Raw genomic sequence first — 26,354 nt, 5'->3', positions numbered from 1 at the left:
CTCGAAAAATGATGACGTCATGCGTCGTTCCCTCGGTCTAGGGTTGCCAACTTTTTTTTACAAGAAATAAAGTATATTCAGATTTATGAAGATTATTAAACAGTATTTTAGAAAAACGAATATTTTCTTTTGTAAAATGCAACCATTCCATTAGTATTTTCTTATGACGTTCTCACGTTCAACTATCGTCAGTAAACCGACTTTACAGACCACCGATTTTTTTTTAATATTTTATTTATCTGTTTTTAGTGTGACCTAGTATATTGAACGAAACGCCACAGTACAGGCAATTTAGTTTTTTTCATTTCGACACAAAATTACTAAACCGATTTACAAGAACATTAAATGGTACCAATCTGAAAGTATAGGTACTTTAAAGAAAAAAGAATCAAAATTGGTTAAGAAATGTCTAAGTTATAAGAACATCCTCCTTTTTTAAGTCGTTTAAAAAGGTAGTGTAAGGTTGGTTAAATCGTAATCCTAAGGATATTATACTGTTATATTGCTGAAGTACGACTTTAGGCAACCTTACCCTACTTAATTTACGATATGTTGAACCGGGCCGGACCATGTTCGATCCCTGTAATCAATTAGAGTATGTAGTTTTGAGCTTTTCCTCCTTCCGGGAAATTCACCTCGGGGAGTACGTTAAGCCATCGGTCCTGGTTATTATTATTAACATCTATAGGTGGTAGTTACGAGTTATTAGCCTTAAACCGCCAACGCGCAATGAAGGAAAGTGGTGAATTTGAACTCCAAACAGTCTAAACAGTCCAAACCACAGTCCTTACTAACTAGTTGGAGGGAAATGGGAATATTGGTCATATTTAAAAGATATGGCAAATATTCTTTTAAAAAGAACCCTTGTAAGGAGGCCACATAGTAAACAATAAAAATATGATGATAGTGAATTAATAATACTATCGTCAAATAAAGAAATGGACTATGTAAAATACTAAATATAAGTATTTAACTCAACTAAAGAAATAAAGTAATTCTGTAACAGCAAAGTCCTATTGTACCTCTGTAGACTGTTATTTTTTTTTTATTCTTTACAAGTTAGCCCTTGACTACAATCTCACCTGATGGTAAGTGATGATGCAGTCTAAGATGGAAGCGGGCTAACTTGTTAGGAGGAGGATGAAAATCCACACCCCTTTCGATTTCTACACGGCATCGTACCGGAACGCTAAATCGCTTGGTACGTCTTTACCGGCAGGGTGGTAACTAGCCACGGCCGAAGCCTCCCACCAGCCAGACCTGGACAAATTAAGAAAATCTCAATCTGCCTAGCCACAGTAGGGAACTTGCGAGCTTGTAGAACGAAGCCAAGGTCCGGTTAAATTAACTCTGTAATATGTTAACTAAAAACGTGTACACATTTCGATTAGATAACTAGCTTTAAAGTAGCCAAGGAATCGAACACGGCTTAATTATGTGTGGCGTGTAAATAGATAAGATTGGGAGGCATCTGTTTCACACATAATTTAGTCAATTAATCGCCGTGTTTCGATGGATTTTAATGTTTGCTCATCAATATCTGTGCTCCGTAATGACAGGTGTCGTTTGAAATTAAAACTTCGTAGACATAGAAAGTAATAGACGCATTGATAGCATAAAGCATCAGCTTAAACGTTTTATATGTGCTGTGATAGCATATGTCGCATTTTTTATTTAATCGCCTCGCAATTTCACCCGCGTAGTAACTGTTCCCGTGAGAATACTGGGATAAAATAATTCCTATGACACTCACAAATAAGAAATACCGTGGCTTCTAGTGGTAAAAGTTTTCAAAATCGGTTCAGTCGATTCAGAGGTTGCCTGTATAATATTAGTACATATAGACAAGTTAGCTCTTGAAGAGGAAGAGCTGAGAAAAAATCCTGGACCGCCAAATGTAAAATACGTAGCAAACCAGATACTGGCGACTCCAATAGGTGGATGGATAACATCAAGCGGGTTACGAATTATCGAAAATAGAACGAACCGGCTATTAATGACGATGCAAGGGTCTATTATGGAAGCGGGCTTACTTGGAAGTGTTACAAGTTACTAGTTATTTTATTCCGTACCTCTGATGTTTCCATACCCCTAAGCGGCATTGTAACGCTTAATCGCTTGGCGGTAGGGTAGGGTTTTAACTAGACACGACCGATGCTTACCACTAGAAATTATCTATCATTGTCGGCATTTACTCAAAAAAAAACATATCTATCGAATATGTGAAGAAACCTGACAAGGCAATTGAATATTCGGTGTCATGCTTGCAATTGTCTATTTACTTCTCTGTCTACGTTCTGACATCTGTTTGAATATTCCCAGTGTTTTAAGAGCGAATAAAGCGGGAATAATCTTTTAATTATGTTATCAGACTTGTTCATGACAGATCTTCGAATTCAATTTCAAAACTTTCTTTATTCAAATTGGTCTACGACAGTTGATCCATGCAAAGTACCTTCTCTTAAATTAATTATTTTAAACTCATTTCGTGGTTGCTCGACATATTATTATAACCCTAGATCTCGACAAAAATTTAATAGGTGCGGACAGCTGACTTGAAAACTTAATATTCGTGTTCATGCCACGACAAAGAAACGACGACGTTTTTAGTAACATTATTTGGTTCCAGTTGCAAGAACCTTATACACAAAGATATTGAAGACTGCTGCGAGACGATAACGTCATAGATAAAATCGATCCTCTTCTTAAAAAAAAAATCTTCATTTGAAGGATTATTATCGTATTGGACTTAGCTTTCCTTCTAAAGGTTTGTTTACACGAGCAGCACGTTGCCAACGGCAGCTGGCAACTGCTACCGACGACGGCAGTCGACTGCAGTCGGCGACGTCTCGGCGGCAGTCGACGGCTGTCGCCGACTGCAGTCAACGGCAATCGACTGCAGTCGTCAGTAGCAGTTGCTGTTTGTGTAAATGAACCCTACTAGTACTATAATTATTACAGTTTCACAGTTTTAAAATTGTTTATACAGTTAAAAAAGGACGCTCTTATAGTGAAGATTCACGACAGACAGAAGACACGAATAGTCAAAATTGGTGGTCTAAAAGTGTTTGTAAAATAACAAATAAATGATCTTCGATTTTGATTGAGTATGGGAAATTGTATGGAGAGAAAGCCAAATTTTTTTTTTCTATTGTAAAGTACCAATTTGGTACTTCATGAGATTACGATCTAGCCTACTTATGTGACTAATTAGTAATTTAACTTTAAACTAAACTTATAATATATTATTCTAAGATAATGTCCAATAACTTAATCTTAGTCTTTCACTAACTATTACATCTTCTGGTCACTTTGATCACGTGAACTTTCTAGTTCCCAAATGTTAAAAGTAAAGCAATAATTATTGTTCATCAACCTAGAGGGTCAATAATATGCTAATAACTACTCTCCAATAACATAGACTTGGTCCCTAACTCTAATAAATGGCTCCGATATCTGCAAGTCAGTATTATATTACTTTGTATGTAAAATGCAGCGGTTAACTGCAATGCAAACAAATTGTAACGTCCGTACGTACGGCTTATGACGCTGCGTCGATTTCTATGCAAAAAGCCATCGCGATATTCCTTGATAGTCGTTACCTATTACCTACATTCTCTTTATATACCGGGGCAGCTAAAATGCTGCAAATACCTAGCAGCTAAGGTCATACTAAAGTTGTTTTTGTATAGTTGCTAAAATCTCCATAATGAGACGATAGCGTCGTGGAGGTTTGGGCATGTGGCTTTGCACGCCTTTAGAGAGCCCTAAAGTATCAGCCTTCAGTTACTTACAAAGAACATAGAAAACGCTAAAGCTATCGCTTAGTTGCAAATAGATTCCGTGGTAATTATTAAATTCTAATTTATTTTAATTTGATTTTTTAAGATTAACAGGAATATATTACGTATGTAATTACCGTAATAAATTATACTTCTTTCTTCTCTTTGCCATAGCCTTGATATTTTTAAATACGTGGACTTCGATATTCTTAATTTGATCAATTAAGTCAATTGAAATCCTTCTTTATTAAAGCTAAAATAGCATTGGCTTTGTTTATTATTATCAATTTGATGGGCAAAATTTTATCTACTCAATATAATTACTTGTCGTCCGAACGCGTTAATAAATTAATAGCTGACAAGGCTGACAATTTATAATCTATACTAATATTATAAAGAGGTAAAGTTTGTAAGTTTGTAAGTTTGTCACATTTTTTAAATGGGGTAATCTTCGGAACTACTGGTCCGATTTCAAAAATTCTTTCACCAGTAGAATGCTACATTATCGGGGAGTGCTATAGGCTATATTTTATATTAGTATGATATATATTCGCCGAGTTAACACAGTTTTTGTCATACAGGTCGGACCGAAAATCCTCTTAAGCAGACTTATTCGCATGCGCTGCCTTAACCATTGTGTAAAATTGAAATTAATGTATGGAGGCTTTATGTATCTTTAAAAGTTCTACAAAAAAGTCCGCGACACCATATATCTATCTTCTATATATTAGCAGATATAGTACCTTTTGTCTTTTAAAAATTATAAATTTTATATACTTAGGTTTGCGTCATTATTTATGCTACTTAACTTAAATCCTTATCAAAATAAATTATTTAATAATTACAAGGATATTATGGAGATAAGATTTGCCCTTTATAGTATGTTAATTAGTTAAATAGTTTCGGAGATAATACAAAATTTCTAAATTACGCAGAAATTCCGCTACATGACGCCCCGCGCTTTCAATTACGTAGTTCCCGTTCCTGTGTGAATATCGGAATCAAACATAGCCTATGACACTCGCAAATAACGTAGCTTTCTATTGGTAAAACAATCTTTCAAATCGGTCCAGTAGATCCAAAGATTATAATTTTAGCATAGAAGTCTCTATTTTCCTTTGTCATCGCACCACGCTCATAGGGATGGACCGATTTTGCTAAGGGTAGGGGTAACGTAGGGAAGGTATAGGGTAGGGTAGGGTAGGGTACAGCTAGGGTAGGGGTTGTGTAAGGGTAGGGTAGGGGTAAAGGTAGGGTAGGGATAGGGTGGGGTAGGGCAGGGTAGGGGAGTGTATGCTTAGGTTAGGGGTAGGGTAGGGGTAGGGCTTACCCCTATCCTAGGGGTAGGGAAAGGGAAGATTACGGGAAGGGTAGGGTACGGGTAGGGTAGGGGTAGGATACAGTTAGGGTACGGGTAAGGTAGCAGTAGGGTAGAGGTAGGAGATCGATACTGAAGCCTATTTTCTATTTTTTGTCTGTCTGTTTGCCTTTTTTTTGACCGGGCATCACGCTGAAACTGAATGAATTCAAATGATACTTAAGACGATTTGAGACCATAATACGTAGAAGGATAATAGGATACTTTTTGTCGCGAAAACAAAATCAGAAATGGGTGAAGTAGGGGTAGAAAGTTTGTACGGAAAGTCCTTTATTTTTCTAGGTACATTTGTAAATGTAAAATGATAAGTGGACTATTTATTAGGTATAAGTTATAAAACTTGCAAAATAGAATGTGAAAGTGTTGAAAGTTGACATCGATTTTTACGCGGACGAAGTCGCGGGCGTCCGCTAGTTATGATATAAAATATTAAAATATAAGCCATACGAGCAGTTAAATTGATTTGAATTAACTTAACAAGCGTATAAATTATATAATTGGAATTCACATGGAAAATTTATCCGAACAATTTGCATACTACCCTAAGGATGAAATTCAAATAGGCTCACACGGGATCGACTTTTTGCAAGCGTATTGCATATTTTGTTTTTGCAACGCATAATATTTATGGAAGTCAATATTTTCTATTTATATATTCCTGTCGCGCTTGTAATTATTTTTAAGCCCTTATTACTTATTGTGACTTTAAAGAAGAGCTTAAAACAATAGCTTTGTGTAATATGTCGTTTCTCACATTCATCAAGAAAAACATTGAATTCCTGAAGGAAAGAGAGATAAAAATCCGTCTGCTATAAAATTAATTGGATAAATCTGCCGCGGGCAAAACCTATATTGTTAATAGGATTCGATGGCATTCAGACCATGATTGCTACAAGGATTTTGATTCGCATTTTGTTGATTTTGCTATTTTTGTTGTTTACTTTCATCGTATATATATATATCTACAAATATATTGTAACTATTACAGGGTAAATGACTGACAGACATTAACACCCAGCCAAAACTATTGAAGTTTGAAATACTTTCCATGTTGAAATACCTATAGACATTGTCACATACTATGTGATGACTGCCTCTCTGACGCGGTTGGTAGTCTATGGTTCTGAAAAGGTTCCCATTCGATTACCAGGTCAGGTCAGTTTAGGAATTTAAATTGGCTCTGGTCTGGTGGTAGACAGACCTCGGAGTACGTGCCTCGGAGAGCACGTTAATGTAGATTATAAACATTATCATTTAAAAATAATCGTTGAAACCTGGTGGGCCCAAGCTTCATATGACCTCACATTTTTTTTAATTTTTATTATTTACAATGTAGCCCTTGACTACAATCTCATCTGATGGTAAGCAATGATGCAATCTACACTCCTTCATGAAACAATAAAAATCCACACCCCTTTCAGTTTCTACACGACATCGTACCGGTACACTAAATCGCTAGGCGGTACGTCTTTGCCGGTAGGGTGGTAACTAACCACGGCTAAGCCCTCCACCAACCAGACCTGGACCAATTAAGAAAACCTCAATCGGCCCAACCAGGACCTCCACTTGGAAATCCACTGCGCATACCACTGAGCCATGAAGTCCATCAAGAATAAAGGCCTTGCCTGACCCTGTAGCGGGCCTTTAAAATAGGCTAATAATGATGAATTATTTATTTATTAAAATAGCAACATCTTAGCGGCCTCAGACATGCAGCAACGATGTTCACGTAAAATAAAAAGCCACAATTTATTCCCAATGTCGCCATCAGTATAATCTCGTCTAAAGGCCAATAATGTATGCTTATTATTCGCCATTGGCCGTTCAACAGAGCTTCTATATACCTCAGGCGTTATAAGAGTGCTGTAAACTGTATATTATCCCCATGATTATAATTTACATAGAACTTTATCTATCCGAGAGCCTGCAATGCCAGATATACCTAATTTTAGAAAAAATTAAAGTTTCTCAGCCTATTTTTTATGCAAAACAAAAACCTCTCGTTTGACCATGATTTCACCTGATGGTAAGTCTACATGTACTCGTACTGTCAGGTGAGTTCTGACAAACTTTTAGCCTCCCTAAAATTATTATTATGACTATATCTACATATAGTTATGACTATATCTACATATAGTAGGGATGATGACAGTTTTTTAAACTGTATATAAATTAAGAGTATACTAATAGTAAAGCAATTTTGTAAAAGGAACATTACTTCCGGAGCTATAGGGGTTTAAAGAGTCAGATTTGCGGCGCTGCCGCGGATCTCTGAAAAACGCCCAATACAAAATGGCACGAACTAATGACGTCGTAGGCAATGTAACGATCGTTAGATTTGTATCGAATCGATCGAATTTTCATCTAATTACGATAAAATATTTTTAATAGATTTTGAAATTTTATAATCTCATTTATTTTGCAAATACCCAGACAATCTTTGCTTTTTATGTATAAATTAGTTAACATTGATCCTAATTACCCGAATGTATCATAAAAATCAATATATTCAAACCTAGTCATCATCCCCATTATGACTATATCTAGTATCTACATATTATATGCGTGCGATTTCGTCGGCGTGAAAATCGATGTAAAATTTCAACCCCTATTTTACTCCCTTCTATTTATATTTTCGCATGTTTTGTATAATATAATAAATAACTGAAATAAATTCGCTAAACTAAACAATGCTCCTCCATCGAGTACTGACCACTGGTTGCTTGGGCACTTAAATGTCCCGCTGCGGGAGGGTTCATTATTTTTATAAATATTTAATAGTGTTCTCTAAAAAACAGATAGATATTAAAATGAGCGCGAGTGAGATTATAAGGGTTCCGTTTTTAAAAAACGACAAAGAAATAAATGAGAGTTTGTCAGTTTATGCTCCTATCATAGGTAAGTACCTACCTACGGTAGCCAATTATGGAGTTTGGAGTGTGATGACTTTGAAGATTTCAGGTTTCAAGAGTTTATTTCAATTACCCAAGAAAATAAAATGTGAGAGTAAATAAAACAATAGAAGGTGAGGTATGTGTGGCTATTGCAGGCTGTTTGTATCTACACTCTCTGGATATTTTGACGCTTAATATACAGCTGTTATACGACTATTATACGATAAGGCTATACTGTTTTAGATTTACTTGTTTATTTACAGTGGGTAGTATTACTTGGAGTAGAGTATTATGAGCTCTTAGCGTTGAGAGCTCGTAACTCCGTCCATTATACATTACTTAAAGAGATTCTCGTATATTATCTATTATAATTATAATCTCTAAAGCTTTTATTCTCTGTTGTAAAGCTGTCTGTAAAAAATCGATGTTTCTATAAGCTTGGGTTTAATAAAAACTTGAGAGACATGACCGTGGCTTCATATGGAAGTAAGTATATGACAGTTATTTTTTTTTAAATTGTTTACAAGTTAGGCCTTGACTACAATCTCATCTGATGGTAAAGATGAGCTAAGATGGCAGCGGGCTTGTTAGATGAAAATCCACAACCCCTTCGGTTTCTACTCGACATCGTACCTGAACGCTAAATCGCTTGGCGGTACGTCTTTTTCGGTAGGGTGGTAACTAGCCACAGCCGAAGCCTCCCACCAGCCAGACCTGAACCAATTAAGAAAACCTCAATCGGCTCAGCTGGGGATCGACAGGACATCCGTCTTGTAAATCCACCGCGCATACCACTGCGCCACGGAGGCCGTCATAAGTGTAGTATAAAAAGTACCTATGCAATTATGCATAAACACTTATAAGATTGCACCTAGCTAAAAAAAACGTTTTTAACCCCGTAAAGGTCTTATGAAGACTTTTCTTCAAGCATATCGCAAAGTTTTCTGAATGCTGGCCAGATATTTGGAAAGTGAAAATGCAAGCGACTCAGGCACGTGATGTTTGGAAAGTCCCTACAATATAATATAGATATGTCCTGCAGTTAACCTCCATCAGCTGATATGATGGTGATGATGATGAAGAGTCTTATGGGATTAAAAACTTATTCAACTGTAACAATAAATATCTACAATGATTCGACACAATTAGACAATTACAAAACTAATCAGCGCTAGATTTCTTTGAAATTCCATAAAAGCCAAGTCTAGTATCCAACGCGGTTGGAATGCCGCTCCGCGTCGTAAATCAGAGGTGACATAAAATGACCGCTTTGATACTATTACGGGACTTAATAAAATTACCCCTAATACAGCTAGAGGCTGCATAAAAAGCTAGGTGTCGCAGACTTGCGACTGTGATGTGGCAATTAATAGTATATACAGGGTGCTGGGGAGTATTTTCCATAACCATAGTGTTTTAAAATGAATATTTTCGGAGTAAAAAATATGTCTTTTGTAAATATTCGTAGATCTTAAATTGTGTCTGTAATGTACATGCACACACAAGTGATTTACTTAATCACTAATTTGTTCACTCAATTAATTACTTCCATTTAATACCTCTTTTGACGGCCTCCGTGGCGCAGTGGTTTGCGCGGTGGATTTACAAAACGGAGGTCCTGGGTTCGATCCCCGGCTGGGCAGATTGAGATTTTCTTAATTTGTCCAGGTCTGGCTGGTGGGAGGCTTCGGCCGTGGCTAGTTACCACCCTACCGGCAAAGACGAACCGCCAAGTGATTTAGCGTTCCGGTACGATGCCGTGTAGAAACCGAAAGGGGTGTGGATTTTCATCCTCCGCCTAACAAGTTAGCCCGCTTCCATCTTAGACTGCATCATCACTTACCATCAGGTGAGATTGTAGTCAAGGGCTAACTTGTAAAAAAAAAAAAAAATCCCTATTGTTATTGCTGTAATTGTGAAATGAGCCCTACTGTCACGAGAAGCTTGTATTTATACACTAGATTACTGCAATAGTTGGTATATTGACATCGTGTTCGTCACTGGCATGACCATGTGTCACCGGCTGTATTTGGTTGTCAGAATATTGATAACATCCGGTAAAAACACTGAACTCTTTCATGTCAACAGTCAGACCGTTGCTGCAGTCCTACAGACTACAGTGTCTTATATATCGCATCCTTATATTATGACCTAGCCAAACTTATTCATTGATAAATATCAAGAAGTAGCTTACTAGTAGTAGTAGTAGTGCGGAGTGCCAATTGCAATATCTCGTCGATATCGACAGTCTTAGCACTACAAATACTTTTTTAAAATGCAAGGATATATAAACTCGTGTGTTACATGGATAGTCGGAATTATTTGAATTACTTTGTATTAAACACATCCGGCCGCGCGGCAGACCGCACGCTCGTTGGAGAGACGATATCGAAGAGGTCGCAGGTCGTACATGGACGAGGCTTGCTGCAGACAGAGAGCGTTGGGTCGCGATGGAGAAGGCCTTTACACGAAAATGGGTACCCAAATAAAACAATTAGAAAATTATCAACCTACAATAAATATTTATTATTTTAGAATTAAGTTTTGTTAATTTAAGTTAGTTTTTAAGTTCTTTATCCTTTTTAATTGTTTGTATTATATTATTTTGTATGTGTGATTTGGGAATAAACGGCTTATTATTATTATTATTATTATTATTATTGTATTAAACATAATATAAAGATTTATTTAATTTATTAGTTAAAAAATATTAGTTTACAGTTCGGCTCCTTTAAGTGGACTCGTCAACTTCTTGAAGTTATGGGACATACTCCCGAGCACCCTGTATACTAGTTTTACGTAATTAACTTATGCCCTACATAAAGTTGATAACTTGTAACTTAATTTTATTACTAACAACTTTTTATAGTTTCATTTGCACCATCGAACATGCCTGCTTAAAATATAACCACTTTTATAATTAACAACGCTTTTTTACCGTCTGCTTTAGTTTTTAGCCAGACCAATATTTATATGGTGTCTGATAAATTAAGCAATGATCTGAGAATGCAACTTAAAGCTAGAGCTTACTGGGCTTAAAGACTAATCAAACAACAAACGTTAGCGTGGCATAAAGGACGTCAGTGACAGCTAGAATCGATACTTATAATTCGAATTCTGTACATTTTGTACATTGAAGATATTTTGAAAATGATTATTGGGGGCCTACTGAAGTTAAAAAAAAAATTGTCGATTTTTTGTCTGCCTGTCCGTGTTTTTTTGTTATTCGGGCATCACGCTGAAACTACTGAATGAATTCAAATGAAACTTGGCACGATTTAAGACACATCCCTAAAGTGGTGAAATAGGGCTTGAAAGTTTACATTGATTTCCACGCGGACGAAGTCGCGGACGTCCACTAGTAATAAATAAATGTAAGTTCATACTTTCTTCTGAAAGTAGCAAGTTTGCGGTAAACGACACGAGGAGGTATCTCGCCTCGCTCACGGCAACGGACGGACAATACTGCTTTACGACCTCGCAGACACATATTTTAGGTGGCTTCGAAACCTTTGACGTTTTCATTTATGTGACCAAGAGCATACGGGATCCGGTTTGTATTGTGATTATTCATTTTAGATTTAACCACCGCTGTATGACATTAGAATGCAAGTATTTTACATCATGCGACTGTTCGATATCTATACTAATACTAGCGGACGCCTGCGACTTCGTCCGCGTGGAATTTAGTTTTACACAAATCCCTCGGGAACTATGGATTATTTCGGAATAAAAAGTAGCCTTTGTGTTAATCCAGGCTATAATATATCTTAATACTTAATTTCATCTAATTCGGTTCTGTAGTCGCGTTTATAATATTAGTAGGATTGTAAAGCTGAATAGTTTGTTTTATTGAACGCGCTAATCTTAGGAACTACTGGTCCGATTTGAAAAATTCTTTCAGTGTTAGATATCCCATTTATCGAGGAAGGCTATAGGCTATATATTATCCCCATATTCTTGAGGGAACGAGAACCACGTGGGTGAAACTGCGCGGCGTCAGCTAGTCTTGAAATAATTTTATTAATTTGCAACCAATTATCACTTAGGGGTATAAAAGATAGATGTTAGCCGATTCTCAGACCTACCCGATATGCAGGAACAAAATTTAATAAGTTAAGTAACTTAAGATATCTCTTAAGAAAACTTGAAGCTACGTAGCATTTTTATATACCTAATACACATTATTTTTTATCTCAGTAGCTCGGAAAAGTTTGCATTGTAGCACACATATATAGCGTGCAAAAGTCTACTTTACTCGTTGGAGTGGAAAGTGAATTCGATTTTTGAAAGTAGGTAAATATTAGAAAACCATTTTATAGTCTGCGGATGTAATGTAACTTAATCATCGTTCATCAATTTGGGGCAAAGATCGTTAACCATGAAGCCTGTTCGTATTAACTTGTTTTATAGCAGAAAGAACTAATTTTACAACCTTTCATAACAGATAATAATTAATTTTGACATTAAACCTTATTAAATTATCCAGAACAGGATGATATTACCTGTTTTGTATTTGTTGTAGTTATCTTTATAACTAATTTATTAATTACTGTTACTTTGTTTGTTATATGAAACAATATAACGACTTTTTGTAAGATATTATATTATTTATCGTGTATTCAAATCTAAGAAATATGTTTATTTCTTTGAATTATTTATTATTTTTGTACATAAATATTTTAACTGTTTTGTATTTGTAGTAGTTATCTTTCGAACTAATTTAGTTATTACTGTTACTTAGTTTGTTATATGAAACAATATAACGACTTTTTGTAAGATATTATATTATTTATTGTGTATTTAATTTTCAGAAATTTGTATTTCTTTGAATTATTTATTATTTATGTACATAAATATTTTTATAACCACTTTACAGATCTATTCACTTATTTAAAATTGATAAGGAATCCGTTAAGACATATTATCTTAGTCACTAGTTACATATTTTATTTTATTAGAATATTTATCATACGACATAATGATATATTTATATATTAGTTTATTTTATGATATTTATAATTATTTTATAATTTGTGTATTATGGTTTATGTATTAGTGTGTAGTTATTTGTATGTATGTATATGTACAATATTATTACGTACACACCACCTACAGTTGTCCTAATAAGTTCCTAAGCCTAAGGTTGCCTGGAAGAGATCGCTACTAAGCGATAAGGCCGCCTTTTGTATTCTACTTTTTCTTGTGTTTCTGTTTTGCTTGTTTTCTTTTATTTTTGTGGTGTACAAATAAAGTGTATTAAAAAAAAAAAAAAAGGAATTCTTACTAAAGTTTTCAATATAAGTACCTACTCAATACTCTAAGAAAATTGCATCCCTTTCACAGCTAACGTACAAGAGCTCTAGCTTTGTAACGGACTCGAAATTTTTCATATCACTAAGATAACTCTTGGAAGCTGTGAGATATTACTTTATATATTAAGCTATAACTTGGAAATTTCCTCGGATTAAAGTTCTAGGAAAACTTTCGCGTAAATTTTGCTGACTGTGTATGCAATTTTATACACTTTGTTGTAATATCAAAATCTTTAGAAGCAAGCCAATCAAGATAAATAAGCCCAAAATAAATTCAGCAATAATTTGTGAATAGTAGTAGAAGTAGGTGCGAGAGGATTACCAGCAAAATCTCTCTATAACTTGCTTAAAGACCTTGGCCTCTCTAGAAGTGCAGCTAGTTCTATATTAGAACGAGTATCCAAAGCTGCTCTAATAGGATCTTACTAAATTTGGCAGCAGAGAACGGGGAGTGTTGATCGATCGTCAAGGAATTCCTTAACCCTACATCCTGTAGTCACAAGTTCAGGACTCTGCTCGGAGAAATGCTCTCTACCACGCGATGGACCCGGCATCCGTACGGTGAATCCATGGAATGCTAAGATATTCGTCTCATAATACTGAGTATTTTATTGAATGTTATTCAAATCCCTTGTAATTATTATCATAACTGCTTCAGTGGTTTCGTGGTAAGCTGGTTCAGGTACGGAAAATGAGGTACAGGATTCGAATCAAGCCAACAAAAAAATATGTTATTGGGACTTTTCTTACAAGCCTGCAATTGGCAAATTGACGATGTTGGTACACCCCTTTGCATGTAAAACAGTCGGTCCTGAGCCTGATCTTTCATTCGGTCTTCGGTCGGTCAGATTATGAGAGTGAGAAAACAGAGAGTACACCTGTGCTTGCGCACCCACTTATGCTCTTTAATATCTCCTGCATCATCGATATAAATAATTAGATGGGCCCCTACATAATAAAGAACACACAATGTTATGTCATTACTCAAAGACGTGCACGCACATCTTACTTTAGTACGCAACGAATGCATGCTGTGAGTGGACGTGGACTAGAAAAAATATTTTACTGTTTTTTCTTGTTTCGTCCCTTAATTATGTCTTCGTGTTCATTTTGTTAATGTAAAAACACAAGTCGCAACACGAATAAAGAGGACAGGTGCTACTTTCCATGGGTATTTGCGAAACAAATGACGGTCCCGCGACGCCTCGGGGCGCATCTAACGATCTACGATCGATGTCCTGCATGATGAGATTAAACATGTACCTACTTAATCTCACCATGAGATTGGCCGCCGTGGCCGATACAATTCTTGTAAAGGATATAATAAAAAAAAAATCATAACCCCTCAATTTATAAGTCAGTTAAAATCTATTAAAACCATATTAGCGCCACTGTTTTCCTGTTCATCCAACATGTTAATAGTTCAATTATTTTGATAGTCCGTACATTAGAATTCGCCTCGCGTGGTCCGACTCGTTACTTTCCACCTCACGCTAACCGTGAGAACCAGAGATATTTGGAGCAGTTCATTTATACCATAGAGTGTATAATTTGTACGGATCAGAAACGATTTGCGTCAACGTTTCTGATCCAGTAGTTGTTCTGACATGCCCATCTATCAATCATATATCAATACATAAATAAATAAAATAAATAAAAAAAGAGTTTTATTTCTGCTTAATAGTTTACAATTGATTAGGTACTTACTATATAAGTATTTAATTTTATAAGTGTGTTATGATTTTTACTGTTTTTTTCTTTCGCCTCATCCAGGTGCTGCCATTTTGATCGGTCTTTTGCCCTCAGTAGCCAGTTTTTGCCGGTGAAATTCATTATGTCGTCGACCCACCGATAACATGGTCTGCCTCTGATCCTTTAGGCTCGGCCATTCCGGTATTCTGGCAGTCTGGCATATGTGAGTCGAGCGACATGTCCGTTATCAATAAGTACGTATTGTGCATACATGCCATGATAGCCCAGTGGATATGACCTCTGCCTCCGATTCCGGAGGGTGTGGGTTCGAATCCGGTCCGGGGCATGCACCTCCAACTTTTCAGTTGTGTGCATTTTTAAAAAAATAAATATCACGTGTCTCAAACGGTGAAGGATAAACATCGTGAGGAAACCTGCATACCTGAGAATGTCCTCAATTCTCTGCGTGTGTGAAGTCTGCCAATCCGCATTGGGCCAGCGTGGTGGGCTATTGGCCTAACGCCTCTCATTCTGAGAGGAGACTCGAGCTCAGTAGTGAGCCGAATATGGGTTGATAATGATGATGATGATAGATAATTCTTTTAAGCGTGCTAAAGCGCGAAAATCTATACCAATATTGTAAAGCTGTAGAGTTTGTTTGTTCGATTGAACACGCTAATCTCAGGAACTACTGGCCTGATTTAAAAAATTCTTAGCCCATTTATCGAGAAAGGCTATAAGCTATATACTATTACGCTACGACCAATAGGAGCGGAGCATCAATGAAGAATGTTTCAAAATCGGGGGATTTTTTCCTATTGAGAGCTTAAGCTGCGTGCGCTGCGTAAACGGTGAGTTTCGCAATAATCATGTAAGATAGAATTGTTCCCCTTTAAAAGTTCTAAAAAGTCCGCGACAGTTCCCGCGGGATTTGTGAAAACAGAAAACCACGCGGACCAAGTCGCGGGCGTCCGCTAGTTATTGAATAAAGTCTTAGCAAATATTATTGTACTTTATTTCGGTAATGCCTCACTTTAGGAACACAAATCCTTAGTCTAAGGAGCAGATTGAGAACTCTAGTCCACTGCTTCTAAATAGGTGCCAGATGGCGTTGTAGTTATCAAGTACATTTAAATATTACGTCACCACCTAATTCTAAAACTAGTTTTGTCTCTAACGATTTTATAAAGACGAGACGAATGCCAAATTCCCTAAAGGCATTAGTTTCAAATCGCAGAATGCAGTTTAAACAATGAAGAATGCCACGTCTGTTTCAACTCATCTTGATTAAGTATACTTATATGCAAATTCCGCCTTGTTATCTCTAACGAAACATGATGGAGAGGAGATTGCCAATTCCCTGAACACAATTGAGCTAAATTGAGTATGTATAGAGCTTGTTTTACATATCTATCTTACACTAGCTGACGTCGCGCGGTTTCACCCGCGTGGTTCTCGTTCCCGAAGGAATACAGGGATAATATAAAGTCTATAGCCTTCCTCGATAAATGGGCTATCTAACACTGAAAGAATTTTTCAAATCGGACCAGTAGTTCCAGAGATTACCGCGTTCAATCAAACAAACAAACAAACAAACAAACAAACGAACTCTTCAGCTTTATTATATTAGTATAGACTAGTATAGATTAATACACATGTTTGTTAATATTGTTTTAAGCCAGCTGACCTGAAAGACGGTATACTGATCGAAAGTTGGCTTACATTTCCATTGACTTACGGTTTACAATACCTACTCTTTCATAATCACAAATTGAGGCAATTTAACCCCATATTAGTGAAACTTTCAAAATTCTTAAAAACACATTAAGCTTTATGATTCTTCTCCTCTTCGTCTATATTTTTTTAAAAAATATCTAGATTTATAGTATTAAACAAATTTTCAAACACTCTGAACTATTTATATTATGATTTAATGTGAAATTTTAAAAATTCTTCAATAACAATATTTTTTTTAATTATCTCATAATCATAAGCTTTAATTTTCGTACAATATAAAATTAAATGTTGAAACTTTGTTATAAAATTTTAACCCATGTATCTCCTCTAAAATATATTTACGCGACAAAAAATTTTGTTCAGGTTCCATTTATCTCTATATTAAAATTGATTAAAATCGGTTTAGTTGTATAGAATAGCTTCTCTTCCACGCACTTCCTTTGAATGTCCTATTACCCATGCAGACGTTTAATTATAAATTAATTAAACTGTTCAGTGTGCCTAGTGGGAGTTTTCAATATTTTCATACTGTTACTATCGCGTTGACGTAAACGCAAATTTTATATGGAATTGAAACAGTTGTGCAGTAGTGCCACTAGATGGCATTGTTTCAATTCCTTAGAAATTCGCGTTTACGTTACGTGACGGTAACAGTATCAAACTGCCACTAGGCCCTCTGTTAAATAGTAAGTGTGTAATGTCTGTCAGTTTTAACTGTACAGTTTTTCAGAAATTTTTACTCATTTCTAATGATTTTGATTTTCGAAATTTCGATTAGATAAAACTGTACAGTTAGAACTGAAGGTCTGTAGCCCGACTTACGCAGCAATAAATGTCTGTTATTTCCAATTAATAGATCAGTATGAAAAGTTTCATAATTACACAGTTTCTCCTGTCACTTTATATCTTCATTGGTTTCACTCCAATATACATATAAACGTGTTTGCTGGGAAATAGGGTACATTGAAAACTTGTAGAGAAATCATGATACTCAATTAAATCACTTACCTATATTAGGTACTAGTTGAATTCTGCAACTTCGACCTATGTTAGTCACAGACAAAGTGAAATATACCTAGTATTTTTATTTTCCGCCAATGATATAGAGACGAATATCTTAGCATTCCATGGATTCACAGTGCAGGTGCCGGGTCCATCGCGTGGTAGAGAGAAAAACACCAAGCAAAGTCCAGGACTTGTGACTACTGGATGTAGGGTTAAGGAATTCCTTGACGATCGATCAACACTCCCCTTTTCTGCTCGTGTCTTCTCCCTACCTATCCAAATTTGGTAAGATCCTATTAGAGCAGCTTTGGATACTCGACTAATATAGAACTAGCTGCACTTCTAGAGAGGCCAAGGTCTTTAAGCAAGTTATAGAGAGATTTTGCTGGTAATCCTCTCGCACCCACTTCTACGGCGTACAGACTAACTACATAGCCATTTTTAGTTAGTTCATTTGTTAGGTCATAATATTTATACTATAGATAATAGATATGTTACGTAAAATGATCACAAAAAGTGATACGAATTTAGCAACTTCACTGAGCGCACATATGCACAATATTGTGTTTAATTTCATTATATATTTATGTATATATAGTTTATAACCTTCTAAAAACACAAAACTCGAATTGTTGACAATATTTAGGTGTTGTGTTCGCCAACTAATTTTGATACAGGGCCCCTCTAAGGTATTCAACGCCACTGGGATGTGATGAGATGAACTACTCTGGGACGACCAATTGAAAATCAGGCGCAGTACCATCTACGGTACTGCGCCTGGTTTTCAATTGGTCATCCCAGAGTAGCCCAGTGGATATGACCTCTGCCTCCGATTCCGGAGGGCGTGGGTTCGAATCCGGTCCGGGGCATGCACCTCCAACTTTTCAGTTGTGTGCATTTTAAGAAATTCATTCATCACGTGTCTCAATCGGTGAAGGAAAACATCGTGAGGAAACCTGCATACCAGAGAATTATCTTAATTCTCTGCGTGTGTAAAGTCTGCCAAACCGCATTGGGCCAGCGTGGTGGATTATTGGTCTTACCCCTCTCATTCTGAGAGGAGACTCGAGCTCAGCAGTGAGCCGAATATGGGTTGATGACGACGATCCCAGAGTATGGTCGAGATCTTCGCGTTCCATTCTTACTTTACCCACATATGATGTAGGTATCTGCGTATTATTAGGAGCAAACAGGAGAGGCGCCATAATTGGATCTCGCTCCATTTTAAAATTTACTTCGGGCCGGCGCTGACTATGTAAGAATGGAGTCTATGTCATTTGCTTCAATGAACCTGTCGTTAGAAAATTAGCGGGAAAATTCAAGGAAATACTCCATCTAAACGCCGGTGTCTGCTCAACAACTCAAGGGCTAAACCTGTGGCTAAACGCACAATATATTTGCATTGCAGATGCTGTACGTTAACTTACATTGTTATTTACTACAAATGCACGCAACGACTCGCCGTGGACTGGAATGGATACGTTATTTAGCGTGGAATTTGTTCTGTTGGAAAGTAATGTCTGTGACTTTAAAATGTCTATTCTTTAGTTTAAGGTTCTGTTTTATAAATTAGGATTAACCTAAACCAATGATGTCAGAAGAAAAAAGAGGTAGATAGGTTACATTCGATGTTTACAACTAGCACACATGAAATATTTTAGCGGCATATATATTTCAGAAATTCAATCATATCGAAACACATCCACTATTGGTTCGTTCGAAAAGTGACGTAATGAGTTCAGATAATGAAGTCTTTTGACATTTGTGACGTCATAGTCCGCGTTCGCATAGCATATATAAATCGTATGTTGTCAGATATTTTAAGAGTTTATTTTACTGAAATAATAATATTTTAACTCGGTATATTACTTTTATTTGTGTATTGCCAAAAATCGATCTAAAGATGATTAAATATGCATAATCTCTGTTCACAACGAACTGATACACTTTTCTATTCAAATCGGCCAAAAATGGCCTGAACACATAAACCATGCCGATAAAAGTAACACTTATAATGTAAAGCAGGTGCCCAACTGCACAGGTTATTAAGAGATCCAGATTTTGTGTATAACTTTTCACAAATTAAAAACAACAAACGCCCGCCCCCGCGTCCGTTATCGGGTTTAAATTACACGCTATAAATACACGTATAGCCCGATCACGCAAACTGGTATTGCATCGAATTTATCTGCCTTCCAAACAGTAGCCGCTTTAAAGGCTAACTTACACAAGGAGAGTAAAAACAGTAGCCGTTTTAAAGGCTAAGTTACACAATGAAAGTAAGGGTTTGTATGCGTAACGTGTAACTCTACGTACAAATATATCTAGCGGTTACATCTAGCGGTGCAGATCTGCAATTCTGCATCCATCCAATACTGACGCACTATAGCGAATATCTAAAAATAACGGCTTCCTTGACGACTAATCTAAGACTTAGTAAGTTTTTAAGTTGTAAAAAAATTTAGGCACCCAAAATCTGAATATCTTTCAAAGTTTTTACATATTTTTCTATAAATTATATACAGCAAACACATACATTTGCGTCCTTTATCTGGTTTAAATTACAAGCTATAAATAAACGTATAGTTCGATTACGCAACACTAGGAGAGTAAGAGTTCATATGCGATAGCTCTCCATGAAAATATTTCCCACAGTTAGTTACGCTTACAGTTTAAACTCAATTTAGCGACACTTAAGTTACTGCACGTTTTATGGCACTATCGTTAAATGAAGTAAAGAAATCGTTGTATTAAAAGGAAGGTAAACTAACCAAAGCACTATACATAATTTTGATTTTTCATTAAATGTAGTAGCGGTAAATGGAGTCTACATTAAATATAACAATCACTCATATTCGATAATCAACCCTCGAACACGAATTTCAAAGATGATTTCCTAACAGCTGGTACCTATTGCTCGTTGGCATTTGGGAAACTGTCCTCGTGTAACTTAGCCTTAATGGTGCTTCTGACGTCATGTTAGCCGGTCAGCCTGCATTACGTAGATCACTAAACTTACTAAAATTCTAACAAAATAAATAGATATGTTAAAAATTAAAATATACCTACCATAAACTAAAAAAACTGACTGCACTATAGGTAAATAGTAAAGAAAACTCACACAAACAAATGGTACACACGCCATTTTCAAAAATTTTTCATTATTTATTTTGAAATTTTTCGTTTAAAACGCTCGCGACTCTGTTCGCATGAAATTCACAAATACCGTGTCAGTAATGGATCCATTGTTAAATAAGTCTACATTCTAGAATTATCAGTATTATTAAATGAAAATTCAAATTCAGACATAAAATTGTGTGATATAAATAAATTAAACGCTATGAAATATTCTCAAATGTAGGCATAAAAGTTTGGGAAGCTATGGACTTTAAGTAAAGAATATGGAGCAACATTCAACATTGCATTTCAAACGGAATTCCACGCAGTCGCACGAAGTCGAACTGCCTCTCTAGTCCAGTGGTTACACTGTGTATATAGAATATAGATCATGAGGTCCTGAGTTCGAATCCTATGTAGGTATCACTGAAATTTTCTTCTTCTAACTAGGTAATTCTTAGTATGTGGATTCATTATTTAATTCGGACTACAAGGTTTAAGCCCCAGACTAAGCTTTTCTTTTAAGACCTTTTAAATATTAATTCAATAACCTCGTGCCTCGTAGAGCACGTGAAACCATCATAATGATAACATCTGATAGTGATCGTCACTTGAGTCAAATGTTATCACTCTCAGCCAGTTAATAAGCACTGGATCAGCATGGTGGGTCTTTGCTCCATATCCCCTCTCCTATAAGCAGCCTGGCGCTAACTGATAATGACGGCATGAACTCGCAGGGTTATGTTTAGACAACGTCACTCACCTTATTTCCCGCAGCACTTTTTCCTTACAGATTTCACGTAGAAAATGTCCTCCCACATTTTCATGTGAAAGACAATCTATCCATGGCACATTTGTAACCGCACCACTGCCACCGATCACATCACATACACGTTTTGAACACAACAAAAACTAACTTCACATAACACAAAAGTCCGTTGAAACACTGCACTGTTGTTATTTATGTGTTTGTTTTAGTAAATTTCGTTTTCATTTGTTAATAATCAACGTAAATGCACAAAGGGGTTCGCTATAAAGCGTTTGATGACCCTAAAAGTTGCCTTACAACTGAGTCTTGAATGCAAAACACAGTTTCTCTTGCGCGAGCGCAGTCGGTATGCGGCTGTGGATGTGTGCGTGCCTCCGTACATGGTGTAACGCACACACGCAAGCGCGCAGGCTGCACGGTTTTTGTCGATGTCCACGGGGCAAGTAACCGCAGTTGTAGAAGGTTGTAGCTCGCTTTTGGTTTTGCTATAATGATTACCTTCAAATTAGAACATATCTTCATAATTTGTTTATGGAACGAAGTTCACTTTCCTCAACGAGGACTGACAGAAATACTACCGCAAAAATAAGACAAACAATTTTCAGTTTTCTTTAATCAGTACCAGAGTAACAGTAGAGTGGTTGATTTATACTTAATACAATTTTTTTTTTATTAATATGAGATTATATTAAATGTAATGTAATTTTGAAATACGTATTGTAATGATTCGAAAAAGCGCTACAACTTAAGCTAAAAGCGGTACAAAGTTTTAAAGACCTTATTTAATAACAAAAACGTTGTTCTCTCTCTGTTATCTCATGATAAAAATAAGTCTTTTAGAAATGTACGTCAAGACTTTTAATCAAGCTATGGTAAACAAGCCTTTAATAAATTTCGTCACGTCACCATGATGTACTTTAAAAAATTTTATCTAGCAAGATTTTCCGCATAGTGACTATAAGTCTATGTATTAATTAATAATATTGAATGTGAAGATACTAGTATTATGTAAAGATTTTAGAATGTGAATGTAGAATGTTTAATTAAGAGACAAAAAGTCATACTTGTCGAAATATTGTTAAAATTAAATTATTTCCGAGTTACAATCCTATTACTTTCAAGTTACGTTTTTCTGAAAGCTGCTGGTCGATGTCCCGCTAGAGCCTCAAGCTCCGCTTATCTGTCCTTTTCTAACAAAATTTATAGCGCACATCAGAAAGAGATATACATATTTGTCTCGATTACGCATAATTTTGCAGAACTTGAAGTGGCTTTACTGAGGAATTATTAAAGATCAAAATTACGGTCGTGTAGGTAAAAACCGGCTCATTTTGAGAGGCTCCTAAAGTTGGAGTTGTTTTATAAGAAAAATGTACATTTTTAGCGGTCGGATAAGATATGTTACCGTATCGTTTTATTATAAGCTACCTAGGAATAGACGGCGAGCTTTAGTCTACTGCTTTATTTTGCGATATCCCCGTAATACAACCTGCAGGGAGACAGTATATAAAAAAAATATTTTCAAGAAAAAAAAAAGATAGGCAATAATAATGGTTAATTAATTATATCCAAACCATTCGACCAAACTTACAACGAGTAGGTTTCTGTAAGTGTGGTAAAAATATATACCACACTTACAGAATAATATGCTCCCGTTTGCATAGGAATACGAGGATTAAATATATTCTTTGTTGCTCGCTGATAATGTTGCTTTCTATTTGTGAAATAATTTTTAAAATCAATTTTGGCTTAGGCTTAAATGAGTAACAAACAAACGTATAAATATTTGCATTTATAATACATATTCGTAAGTGAGCGATAAGTTTTTGATAGAAGTAGTTACAACATTAATACAGCCAGATAACATTGGTATGCTTCATAGTGGCCAAAAAGCTGCCTACCATTAGGAATTTTCCATTTTTTACAATTTATTTTGATAACGCATACCTTAATCAAAATCCTTATGCACGCCGCTGTACTGTAATACCTACAACTAAAGGCACTAAGTCCAAAATCTCAAGCTAATTGGTAAAACTCAAAAAAGCATTACTTGAGTTTTCTGTTCGACGAAGGAACCCTGAAAACATCAATCACATGGTACGCGAATACAATAATTTATCATAATCACACACTTTTCACGGCGCATCTAATTTTCATTATTTACAAATACCATAATTTCTTACCCAGTACCTACTTACGAGACTTTCGATGAATAATAAAATTGTAAAGGGACATTCCTTCGTGTCCCCTCTCTGTCTTTCCAAGGGTGTTTTTATGGTGTGGGAAAGGGAGGTGCGCCGAAGGAAGTACGGCCTTATCGTTCATTCCGAGAATAACTTTCCCATAGATTGTGATGTTAGATGTTTTGGAATGCAAAAAGTGTGTCGGGGACTCAGTCTCATCTTTACTTGTTGTATTGTAGTTAATACTAAACGAACGTATTTACCCACTCAAAAAAGAAGTGTTATAAGTTTCGATGTCTGTGTGTTTTGTCTGTGACATCATAACTCTCTGGATGGACTGATTTCGATGCGGCTTTTTCTTTTGAGAGCCAGTTTCTAGCTATGTTTAGTTAGTATCAATCCAGCAGTGTAAAAGTTATACTTGTAGCGTGATCAAATACGAAATAAGGAGATCCGCAGATGAACCAAAGTCACCGACATAGCTTAGTAAGTCGCGAAGCTGAAGTGGCAATGGGCAGTGCACAGAGTTCGATGCCGATGGACGTTGGGGTCTCAAGAAGCTGGAATGCCGACCCCGCTTCGGAGAGCACAGTCGACCCCCCACTAGGTGGACCGAGGACATCAAGCAGGTTGCAGGGAGCCGCTGGATGCTGGCGGCTCGAAACCGTTGTGTTTGGAAGGACATAGGCCTCTTGCCCTTGCAAGAGGCTTCTCCCTAGTAGTAGACATCCATCGGCTGATAATGATAATATATATTATGATAAATGTAAGAATATTAGCTCTTTTCGAAAATTATGTTATCGTTAGGCATTTTATAATATTAAAATAAAAATAAACAAGTACATCTTTGTTCCAGCTCAAATACCTACCTATTGCAACTCCAATTTATTTTTTTTATTAATAGAAAATTTCTAGCGTAGAAGTCCTTATCACACTATCATCACATTAATAGTCTATAGGCGAAAGTTTGTGTGTTAATGTGTAAGTATGTTTGTTCTTCTTTTACTCTGCGGCTACTGAATTTGGCTGAAATTTAGAATGGAAATAGATTTCACTCTGGATTAATACATAGGCTTTTCATCCCGGAAAAATCCATGGTTCCCGCGGGATTTGTGAAAACTGAATTCCACGCGGACGAAGTCGCGGGCGTCTGCTCGTTCGGAATAATATCATTCGGGTTTTGTGAATCCTCATGATCTTCGAGGGTTTTTCAAATTTTGAATTTTAATTAGGAATGTTTTTAATTCTTTTTTAAGCTTTAAATAATGTAAGATTTAATGTTATAAATAAATAGATATTTAGTTTATCTTACAAAAAGCCAAAATTGCATTTTCCTTTCATTTTAGAATTTAATATTTTCCTTTCATTATTAATATTTTAGCGTTAATAACGTTTACCTACCTTGAACCTAGAATTGCAAAATTTTAATTTACTCTAAGTCTAAAACATTATGCAAATGGGATTTTGTTTTGGTTAGCAAAATAAGTTGTAGTAACAAGAAAATCTTTCATAAAAAATATTATAAAAAAGGAAGGGATGCCGTCGAATAACCACTTACGAATACGAATAGGTACTAAAAATATAAAGCATGAACATATATTTTTAATTGTGGTAAAAAGTATGTGTAATTTAAAATGTATAGGGTATTTATCGCCAAGTATAAACGTGCAACTTGGTTACAAAAATTGCCGAAAGCACATCCGGCTCTGCATGTTTCTACGTACACTGTGAACATGTGTTTGCTTACATGCTCACGTAACGACTACATTACGACAAATGACTTTTTGTCGTGTCTTTCCAGTTGTCCTAACCTACTCCGAACAAGTTAGTTCGCATTCTTAGATTGCATCTTGCACTTACCATCAGGTGAGATTATAGTCAAGGACTACGAGTAACTTAAGATTTAGAGAGTGCGATTTTTCGAATTCATTGATTAAAACAAAAAACAGGTTTCTTTTTATCTCCAGAAAAGCCTGTTATTATTTTATATTTGGGTTATATACTCGTAATTTCATTATTATAAATAATTTAGAAGAAAAATTTTGAAATCTATTCATCAAATTAAAACAGGTCTGGAAAAACGAGCGCTGAGGCTTTTTCGTTGCATTTGAAAAGTGAAAAAACATCAAAGGATGTATTGAGTTAAACAAAAATCCGTTTTTGCTGATAATCAGGAATCATAGATACCTACTTATAAGACAACTCCAAACACTAGCTATGCGGTGAAAAATAAAACTTTTTTACGAGTCAGAAAGTTTATCAGAAAGTTGTATGATTCAATACTGTGCCAGTCTGAAATACTCGTATATGCATTCCTCTATAACACTTTATTCTTCTTTACAATAGTATACTAGTATGTAGGAATAATTATTATTTATTAAAAAAAAAAGTAATAATCGTAACGTAGCCGTATCGTCGACCCAAAGAAGATTTACCCCATGACGTGACGTAAGCCGGCCGCCTGGATTCAATCGTTAACCTA

At 35.9% G+C, this 26,354-nt stretch overlaps 1 protein-coding gene across 2 annotated transcripts in view; it reads right to left on the bottom strand.

Annotated features, from left to right (window-relative positions):
* Positions 1–22,032, bottom strand: part of LOC112053860 (F-box/LRR-repeat protein 7) — a 58,557-nt gene extending 36,525 nt beyond the window's left edge. For both annotated transcript variants that reach the window (XM_052888440.1, XM_052888439.1), the window contains exon 1: positions 21,684–22,032. The gene's annotated coding sequence lies outside the window, so the exon portion shown is untranslated. The remainder of the gene's footprint in view (positions 1–21,683) is intronic.
* Between the last annotated feature and the right edge of the window lie 4,322 nt (positions 22,033–26,354).

This window comes from Bicyclus anynana, chromosome 22 (genome assembly GCF_947172395.1).
Source record: "Bicyclus anynana chromosome 22, ilBicAnyn1.1, whole genome shotgun sequence".
NCBI lineage: Eukaryota > Metazoa > Arthropoda > Insecta > Lepidoptera > Nymphalidae > Bicyclus > Bicyclus anynana.
The sequence above is the reverse complement of the archived record's forward strand: the minus strand, read 5'-3'. Positions and strand labels throughout refer to the sequence as shown.